Consider the following 10,000-nt stretch of genomic DNA (forward strand, 5'->3'; position numbering starts at 1 on the left):
ATTTTCAGCCTGCAGTTTACGTTTGTTTAATCGTTCTTTGTTTTATTGTGAATTTAAAAAAATATTTATACAAATAAAAAGATTTAAAATTTTCTAGTCAATCCACTTCACTTCAGTGACTGATGGCTACTTATATTATTAATCAGAGACCTGATAAAATATTAAACTGACTATAAATTATTATTATTATTATTATTATTATTATTATTATTATTATTATTATTATTATTATTATTATTATTATTATTATTATTATTATTATTATTTTATGTTTGACTTTTGTTTTGCATTTGTACAAGTTGGATCCAAGTCTCACCCAGAGACCTCAAGAGACAACAAGTTAGAAGTTCATGTAGGTGTTATGCCTAGGGTACCATATATTTGTATTTGTACAGTTTTGTTCAAGTGAATGTTTAAGAAACCATAAGAAAATTATGTGTTTGCTTTAAAATTTGAGATCACATAGACAGTATTTTACGTAGGATATGGGCAGTTCCCATGAGCACTATCTTTTGAACTTCAGCCATTTTGGGGTTTCCTGGAATCTGATCTAGGTAGTAATCAGCCCGTTTCGCTGTCATTCCCAAGGCACCTATGACAATAGGTATTGTTTTCGTCTTCAGATTCCACATTTTGCTAATTTCTATTTCAAGATCTTTATATTTGCTCAGTTTTTGGTAGGTCTTGACAGATACGTTTATATCGATTGGGACAGTCATATCAATGAGGAGGCATGATTTTTGTCTGAAGTCTTTCAGTATGATGTCTGGCCTATTTGCGTCTATCTTTCTGTCAGTTTGAATGGTGAAGTTCCAGAGGAGTGCAATGTGATCATTTTCAAGTACTGGGGGTGGTTTGTGTTCCCACCAGTTTTTATCATGGGGCAAGTCCAGGTTTTTGCATATTACCCAGTGAATATATTGTGCAGCTCTATCATGCCTGTTGAGATACTCTGTAGGCGCAAGCAGACTGCACATGGAGACAACATGATCGATGGTCTCATTTTGTTGTTGGCATATACGACATAATGGGGAGCTGCCGTTCTTTAATATGTTGGCCTGGTAGTTCTTTGTAGGTAGGCATTGATCTTGGGCTGCTATGATAAACCCCTCTGTTTCTGATTTCAAGCCAGAGGCCATTAACCATTGGTGGGTAAGGACTTTGTCAATATCTGCATTATTCGCTCTCTTTGGGTATTTGCCATTGAGAGGTTTTCCATGCCATTTTTCAGTCATAATAGCTAAGGCAGCAATTTTAGCACGGGTTTTCAAGCGCTTAGCTTTTTCTGCAGGTGTTTCTAGTTCGTCTAATTCTTGAATTTGTTGCAATTGGAATTCCTTTGCCTGTTTTGTTACTGAGTAAGATGCTTTCTTGCTTTCATATTTTAAGACAAGTTTTAGCATCCAGTCCTCAGAGTTTTTCAGATAGGTGTCTAGGCCAATTGTGGCTACCTTCATTGATAATGCCAGCTGTAAAAGTCCTCGGCCTCCTTCTTTTCTTGGCAGATAAAGACGTTCTATATCTGCCTTAGGGTGGTGCATTCTATGCATTGTCAACAGTTTTCGTATTTTTCTGTCAACATTACATATTTCAGTAATTGACCAGTTAACGATGTTGAAACTGTAAGTCACGACTGGTATGGCTAGAGCATTGATCGCTTCGATCCTGTTTCGCGCGTTCAGCTCTGTCTTCAGTATTGCTCTCACCCTGCGATAACATTCTCTTCTGATCCTTTCCCTCATCACTGAGTGCTTGATAGTGTCCCCTTCAATTACCCCTAGGTATTTGTAGCTCTCCGCTGGTTCTAACTCTTTTATGACATTTTGCTGGTCAAGGTTCACATTAGATGTATTTGTCATTTTTCCTTTGATAAAGGTAGCTTTTGCACATTTATCAAGGCCAAATTGCATCCTGATGTCATCACTGAATTGTTTAACAATCGCTAGTAAGCCTTTGAGTTGTTGGTCATTTTTTGCAAAGAGCTTTAAATCATCCATGTAAATGAGATGATTTATATTTTTATCAAATATTTTATAACCATACTGTGCATCATTGAGCAATTTTGAGAGCGGTATTAGGGCTAGACAGAAGAAGAGTGGTGATAGTGAGTCACCCTGGAAAATGCCACATGAAATTCTTACATCTCCAGCATTTAGAGATTCATTGTCATTGTTCAACATCAGTGTGGTTCTCCATGATCTCATACTTACAGATAAAAAGTTTCGCAGAGTAGGAGCTATTTTATACATTTCCAGACATTTCCTAATCCAGCTATGTGGTAGGCTATCAAAGGCCTTTTTATAGTCTATCCAGGCTATTGACAAGTTTTTGTGTCGCTTGTGACAATCTTCTAAGATCATCTTATTGATGAGTAGCTGATCTTTACACCCGTAAGATCCACGTTTACATCCCTTTTGCTCATTAGGGAATATGCTACTTTCTATTAAAAAACTATAGGTGTACTCGGTTAGGACAGATGTTAGTGTCTTATACATTGTTGTTAAGCAGGTTATGGGGCGATAACTTTTTGGTTCGTTTGTTTCCTCATTTTTTGGAAGCAGGAATGTTAAACCATTAACTAGCCAAGAGGGCATCAAACTAGGATTTTGCAAAACATCGTTGTAAAGTTTTGTTAGCAGTTCATGGCTTTCTGGGAAGGCATTCAACCAGAAGTTAGGAATTTTATCCTTTCCTGGAGACTTCCATTTGCTTGACCTCCTGAGAGCAGATCTTATATCTTCTACCTTGACCCCCTCCCACTTTTGCTCCTCTAAGGAGTCTAGGTCTGTAGATATTCTATCAATCCAAGGGGCCTTTTCATTGTGTGTTTTATCTTCTGCCCAGATTTTATTCCAAAATTCTTGCACTTCTTCTTTTGATGGGACAGACTTTATTGTTACTGGTGTTTTCCCTATCTTCCTGTAGAAATTTTTGGGGTTATTTTTGAACATGTTATTATCTCGGAAGAATCTAACACGCTTTTCATACCTTGCTATGCGGGCAGCTTTAGCACATACCTTTTGCTTGATGGTTTCTATGGTGGCATCAATGTCAACTATGGTTTTCATATTATATTTTTTCTTTAGTTTATGGGTCTTTGTAGGTTTGATACTCTTGTCAAATTTAAGGTTTTTCAAACATTCTATGTCAGATCTAAGCAGCTTAATTTGGTGTTGAATGCGTTCTTGCCAAGAAGGCTTTTTGTGGGAGTGTTGTCTTTTTCTAATCTTTTCACCACATAGAATCGTTGAGATTCTTGCGGATGCATAGTACAGGTGGTTGAGATCTGTAATATCAACATCATTAGCTGAAATTATATCCTTAAGTGCAAGGCGGATTTTACCAATTATTTTCAGGTTTGGGTTAGAATTGCGAATTTTGGGGAGAGTGTCGCGTTCATTCATACTAGTTTCTTTAATTTTCAGCCATTCAATCATGATTTGATTTTTTAGATCATGTTGTTCTGTTTCGTCGATTTCTGTATGACTTCCTTCATCTATTTGATTTTCACCTGCATTAGTGTTTATGGTTGGTTCAGAGAGTATTTCACTTTGCCTATCAGTTACCTTAACTCTTTCAATCATTACTGTATTTTCATCAGCCTTGGGCTGGTTTATAATTATTTCCTCTGTACTATCTTCTTTAGCTGCAGTTTCATTCTTTTTATCCTTTACTGCTTGCTTAATTTGGTCAATCTCTACTTCAGTTAGTAATTTTTTTTTCATAATGTTTCTTCTGACGTTGGCAAGTTTGTTACTGTCTATGTAGGGTCTTACTTCAAGGTGTTTCTGTCTCCAGTTTAAGTATGTTTGTACAGTATTAGATTTATCTGTAGGGAAATATATGGCATGGTAGAAGGCTGTAAGAACTTCTTTATTATCTTCCCTAGACCATTTTTCATTCTTTTTCTTTTGGTTATTTGATGACGAGCATGGATGGCCATCTGTTGGAATATTCCGGTTGTGGGGTACTTCCAGCTCCTGTGTGTCGGGAAGATTTGAACCAGTAGCAGATTTCTCGTCTCGGATCTGGTTCATTATCCGAGTAAGTGGTCCTTTATAATCCGGTCTATGACCATTCCGGTTTATATTTTGTTTTATTAACAGTGAGGCATAACAAGCTTCGACGTTGACGCTAGGGGACGGATCTGTCTGCTTAGGGTACATTTTTTGAGACAACACCGTCTCCGAGCTCTCGTGACGTAGCTTCTTAAGGCTAGCAGATCTATTTCGAGTAAGTGGCCCTTCGTGATTCGGTCGATGACCAATCTGGTTTGTGATCAGCCTTGTTATCATTGAGGCATGACGAGATTTGGCGTTGACATTAGGGGACGGATTTGTCTGTTTAGGGTCAGTTTTTTTGAGACAACACCGTCACCGAGTTCTCAGCATGTAAACATTGCTCGTAGCGTAGTTTTTTAAGGCTAGCAGATCGGTTATTATTATTATTATTATTATTATTATTATTATTATTATTATTATTATTATTATTATTATTATTATTAAAGCAGCAAGCTGGTAGACTCGTTAAGCATACCAGACAAAATGCTTTGCGGCATTTCGTCCGTTCTGAGTTCAAAATGCCACTAAGGTCGACTTTGCCTTTCGTCCTTTTGGGAGCGATGAAATAACTACCAGACGAACACTGGGGTTGATGCAGTCAAGTAGCCCCTCCCCTAGAGTAGAGATGATTATCATTTTTTATCATTGGATGTAAATCCCAGCACTTTATGTCTGTTTTGTATTCCCCCACCTCATCCTTCGTCCCGGTGGCAAATAAACGAAAACATCATCATCATCATCATCCATCATCATAATCCATCATCATCATCATCATCATCATCATCATCATCATCATCATCATTATCATCATCATTCCACATCCTTTATTCAAGTAACCAGGTTCAAATAAAATCCATGTTAAATCCAGAAGTTAATATATAATTTTTTAATTATTCCCCTCGGTTCATATAATCTTTATATTTCTAATTAAACTAATCCTGTCTTTAGATTCTTTTTTATAAGCATTGCCTTTCCATTAGCACAGACTCTCATTATCTCCAACAGTCGTCTACACACACGTGCACATATAGACGCGCATGCATATGCATACATACAGATATATACACATATATATACACATTCATATATGTATATATATATATATATATATATATATATATATAATGTATATGTATATATATATATATATATATATATATATATATATATATATATATATATATATATATATATATATATATATATATATATATATATATATATACATGCATGTATATATGTGTGTGTGTGTATGTGTGTGTGTGTACGTGTTTGTAAGAGTTTTTGCCTGTCTCAACCTGTACTGACATCAGCGAGACACTGTAAACTTATTTTGGACATGGTTTAAACCACAACACCAGCCTTAATATTAATTCATAAAAAAAAATAAAAACGTGCCTCTTCTGCTTAACATCTAAAAATTAACCCAAACACATCCCAGCCCACCCGGTTGATATTGTGGGTATTACGGATTTGGGGTGTATTATGTGCGGACTATCACATGTTGATGAGTCTTTCATAGTCACCTCCCTTGACATCAAAACATTATGACAGATATTTGAGGACTTTGCTATTAGCATATGCCCAGACCACACACTACTACGATTTGTGAACGTATATAAATCTAAGCTTTCTAGGGAGAGCAAGTGGAATCAAGAAAATTAAAAGAGTAAATAAAAATATGAAATAGCTAAAATATTGTGAGAAGCAGTATCAGCATTCTGCGACAAAGACGTTTGAATCAAACGTATCAAATTGATACGCAGCGTCGTATCAATTTTTGGGGAAGCATTAATACTTATAGGGACACAGTAGTTAATGGAGTATTAAGAAAACTAGACCTATCGTTCAAAATATTCTATTCATTTTCCAAAGAAATATACGTAAAGCATACAAGACATACAGCCGCTATTCCAATGGCTTTTCGTTGTAAGTGCATGGTCAATCAACGGGAAAAAGGCGTAGTTGTGTGACTAATGTAGCAGAGAACTAATATGATACACAACTTTCAATGTAAACATGAAATGCATAAAGTTTATAACTCTGTTACATGCGAAGAAACGCCAGAACGACACTTTGTCATAGGTTAATCACCATAACATTGAATATATTAAACGAAATATAATTATATGGGAAAAATAACATTATTTGGCAACACTACGATTTTATAATTCCACAAAAAAGAATGAGAAAATAACTACAAAAAATTCACTGGTAGCAATATATAAGTCAAACATCAAAACCCTGGAATATTCGATTAGTACCACCAGGACTTAATCACTGCTAATTTCCAAATGCAATGAAGAGAATTTTATCAGTTATACCAGCATCCCAACAATCATTTCTGAGCTACTGAAAAACATGTGAACACCACGCCATTACTGACAACATTTCATTCTGACGATGAGGCAGTTAAGGGTTTGAAACGCTGATTGGTTGGGGATTTAGACCAACTATGAAACATCCTAAAGAATCTATTAAACTCGAACGTAATTGTGTCTTTGATATGTACGCATGTCTGTCTGTATGTCTGTCTGTATTTATGTATAGTTACACAGCAATAATTGAAATGGCATATACAGCTGTTTCCTCTTCTGTTCGCAAGCATATTGTGAAGACAAATACACATCGCATATATATATATATATATATATATATATATATATATGCATGTATGTATGTAAGTATGTATGTATGTTTCTATGTATTTATGTATCTGTCTATCTACTTGTATATCTACCCATCTCGTCTAAATATAATATTCATCTAAACCTGTAAATCTATCTGTCCATCTAGCTATCGATCTACCTATTTATCCCTCTATCCCCTATCTGCTTTTTTATGCATCTATTTATTGATCTCCTCCGTCTATTTTTCCAGGAAATTCATTGAACTTTATCAATGCTGGATGCACACAGGATTTACTCTAAGTCACCGTTAATGCTGCTACGGTGGGCTCAGAGCGAAAGGTAAGACGCGACTTTCATATCGTTCATTTCGCACTACACACACACAAAAACACACACACACACAAACACACACACACACACACACCAACAAACACACACACATGCACACGCTTTGTATTTTTCTCTCTTTCTCTCTCAACATTATACTTTACCATGTGTAACTTACCCTCTTTCGTGTACAAACAATTTGAATGCGTGTGCGTGTATGCATGTATGTGTATGTGTGTATGCGTGTGTGTGTGTGTGTGTGTGCGTGTGTGTGTACACAGCTTTTCTCTCTCTGATTTTTTTCTCTCTCTCTATTTCCACCTATTTCCTTCTGTCGAAAAGCGTACGCTCGAAACGTAAAAGACCTTTTCCATTTTACCCGAGTGCTAAACTAATACACCTGCTTGTTGTTCCTACACTTGTCCTTGTCTTTTATTTTCTGTAAATTTGAACTATATATATATATATGTTTGTCTGTCTCTCTCTCTCTCTCTATATATATATATATATACGTGTGTGTTTGCGTGTGTGTACGAGTGTACACGTATTCTCATTTATATATGCATATAGAAATCGACACGTACATAAATATAACTATACATATACATACACATACATATAAATACATACACATACACGCACACCTTGTATAAATGTTTAATGGAGCAAGCAATAATCACCGCTAATCTTATTAACTTGATAAGTCATATAAGGTACCTTCCGATGATGTCAAATGTAAGAAGATATAGTAAGTATACCCATCTATTTATCCATCTAATCATCTGTCAGTCTCTTTGCCTGTCTGACCTTTTATCAACCCATCAATTTGCCAATCTGTCTTCTTATTTGTGTGTCTCTGTAACCGTGTGTCTTTCAATGCGTTAGCCTCACTGATGTTTAATCTACCAATCCATCTGTCTATCTATCTTAGAAATTAACTTGGTAGGTCATGTAACATGTATTCCACTGTCTAATGTAACAAGATATTGTATAGCTATCAATTTATCTGTCTGTCTGTCTGTCTGTCTTTCTGTCTGTCTATCTATCTGTATATCTATCTATCTATCTATCTATCTATCTATCTATCTATCTATCTATCTATATATATATATATATATATATATATATATATATATATCTAGTTAGCTAGCTACCGACCTACCTACCTACCTACCTATTTATCTAATGTAACATGATATAGTATATCCATCCAATCCATCTATGCTTCCTTCCTTCCATCCATCTGTCCATCCATCCATCCATCCATCCATCTGTGTCTAATTGAAAGATGAAGTAGTTTAGAGCCATTTGGCATCTTCTTCTAGCATGTTGCATTACTTGGTAATTGCCCTTATTGTATTTATAAAACTATATAATTTATATATGTGTGTGTGTGTGTGTGTGTGTGTGTGTGTGTGTGTGTGTGTGTACACTAGTAGAAGTACCCGGCGTTGCTCGGCATCCAAATACTAAAATGCTTTTATTACTTAGTAAATTTCCTATGTCATAAAGAACGTTAGCGCCAAATTGTAGCAAAATTGTTACAAAATTGTCGCAGATTGTAATAAAATTGGTCGCCGCGTACCGCTGAAGCCAAGCGGTAACAGTTTGATACGAAGTCCTGAGAAGGGCTTTAATGCGTTCTCAGATGGTGTAACAATCACGAGTGAAGTAGCCCTGAAAAGGGCTTTTTTGTCGTTCTCACAGCGGTAGAAATTTGATGAGAAGCCTACTTCCTAATACATGCAACCCCCCCCCCCCTACACAGATACATAGAGATACACCTTAAATGTGAACAGCTTCCAGTTAGAGTTCTCCACGATCACTCCAAAAGCTGGATGGTGTCACTAACGTCATAGATATCTCATGACGATTACACATATTTCAACATAGATAAGACTGTTTCTCAAAGACAGTTCATTTCCCTTCAAGGTGAGAAAATACTTCATCCGCCGACGACTACAAGTTTTATACAGTTGATAGCGCTTAAATCTTTTGCTATTAAAGCAATCAGTAAAACATATTTTTCAGTTTGAAAACGACTACTTGAAAGCTTGAAACTCATATCAGAGTAACTCACTGCAAACATTATTATTAACATTAAATTCAGATTTAATGGAGTTGTGCATAAACTAATCCAGTCTGGTTTTTACATTTCGTGTCCTCTCCAGTTTCCTCTCCAGCCTACGGGGCTCCACTCCGGATTTCTTTGAAGGTTGTCTCATTTCTGTAACCCTGGAAAGGGGCCTATACCGGGTACTGTCAACCGGGGCCAGCTGAGCCCGGGACTCGTGTCAGGCAGGGTCGTCATTCCTTGAAGTAGAGAAGAAAATCGCTACTCACTACCCAAATATTCTTGCTACCCACTACCTAATATACTACCTATATATTCTTGCATATATATATATACATATATATATATATATATATATATATATATATATATATATATATATATATATATATATATATATACGACAGGCTTTCAGTTTCCGTCTACCAAATCCACTGACAAGGGTTTGTGCCACGCAGTGGGACTGAACCCAGAACTATGTGGTCAGAAGCAAATTTCTTACCACACAGCCGCGCCTGCACCTATATTTGCACAAAATGTATACGCCGAAATAGTTACTGTATCTAGTGTCCATACTTCGAAGATTTTAGAACGTGAATTAATAAAATAGTCAGAGAAGTATGAACTGATCGTATAGACATGGATTTGGCATATTTTGAGCATCACTCTACCCATCACAACTATCAAACGTTCTCTGAAGAACTGCAGGAGGGTAACCCCGATGAAATACATCCCAAAGTAAATTAAGGTTTATGCCATTGTGCCAGAAATCCTACCCCCACCTCATAACTCGATAAAAACTGAATAGACTATGTCGACAGTGTTGAACCCATTATAAATAGAGAGAAAACGTTTGAAGGATACATTCACAAAGCCTCGTTAAATAGCTTTGAGATTAACCCCGACAC

General features: G+C 36.1%; 1 protein-coding gene across 1 annotated transcript in view; it reads left to right on the forward strand.

Annotated features, from left to right (window-relative positions):
- Nucleotides 1-10,000, forward strand: part of LOC106870283 (uncharacterized) — a 43,594-nt gene that overhangs the window by 9,756 nt on the left and 23,838 nt on the right. Inside the window, exon 2 of the mRNA XM_014916307.3 lies at nt 6,942-7,030. The gene's annotated coding sequence lies outside the window, so the exon portion shown is untranslated. The remainder of the gene's footprint in view (nt 1-6,941; nt 7,031-10,000) is intronic.

The sequence above is a fragment of the Octopus bimaculoides genome, chromosome 20, assembly GCF_046866305.1.
Source record: "Octopus bimaculoides isolate indiv1 chromosome 20, ASM4686630v1, whole genome shotgun sequence".
NCBI lineage: Eukaryota > Metazoa > Mollusca > Cephalopoda > Octopoda > Octopodidae > Octopus > Octopus bimaculoides.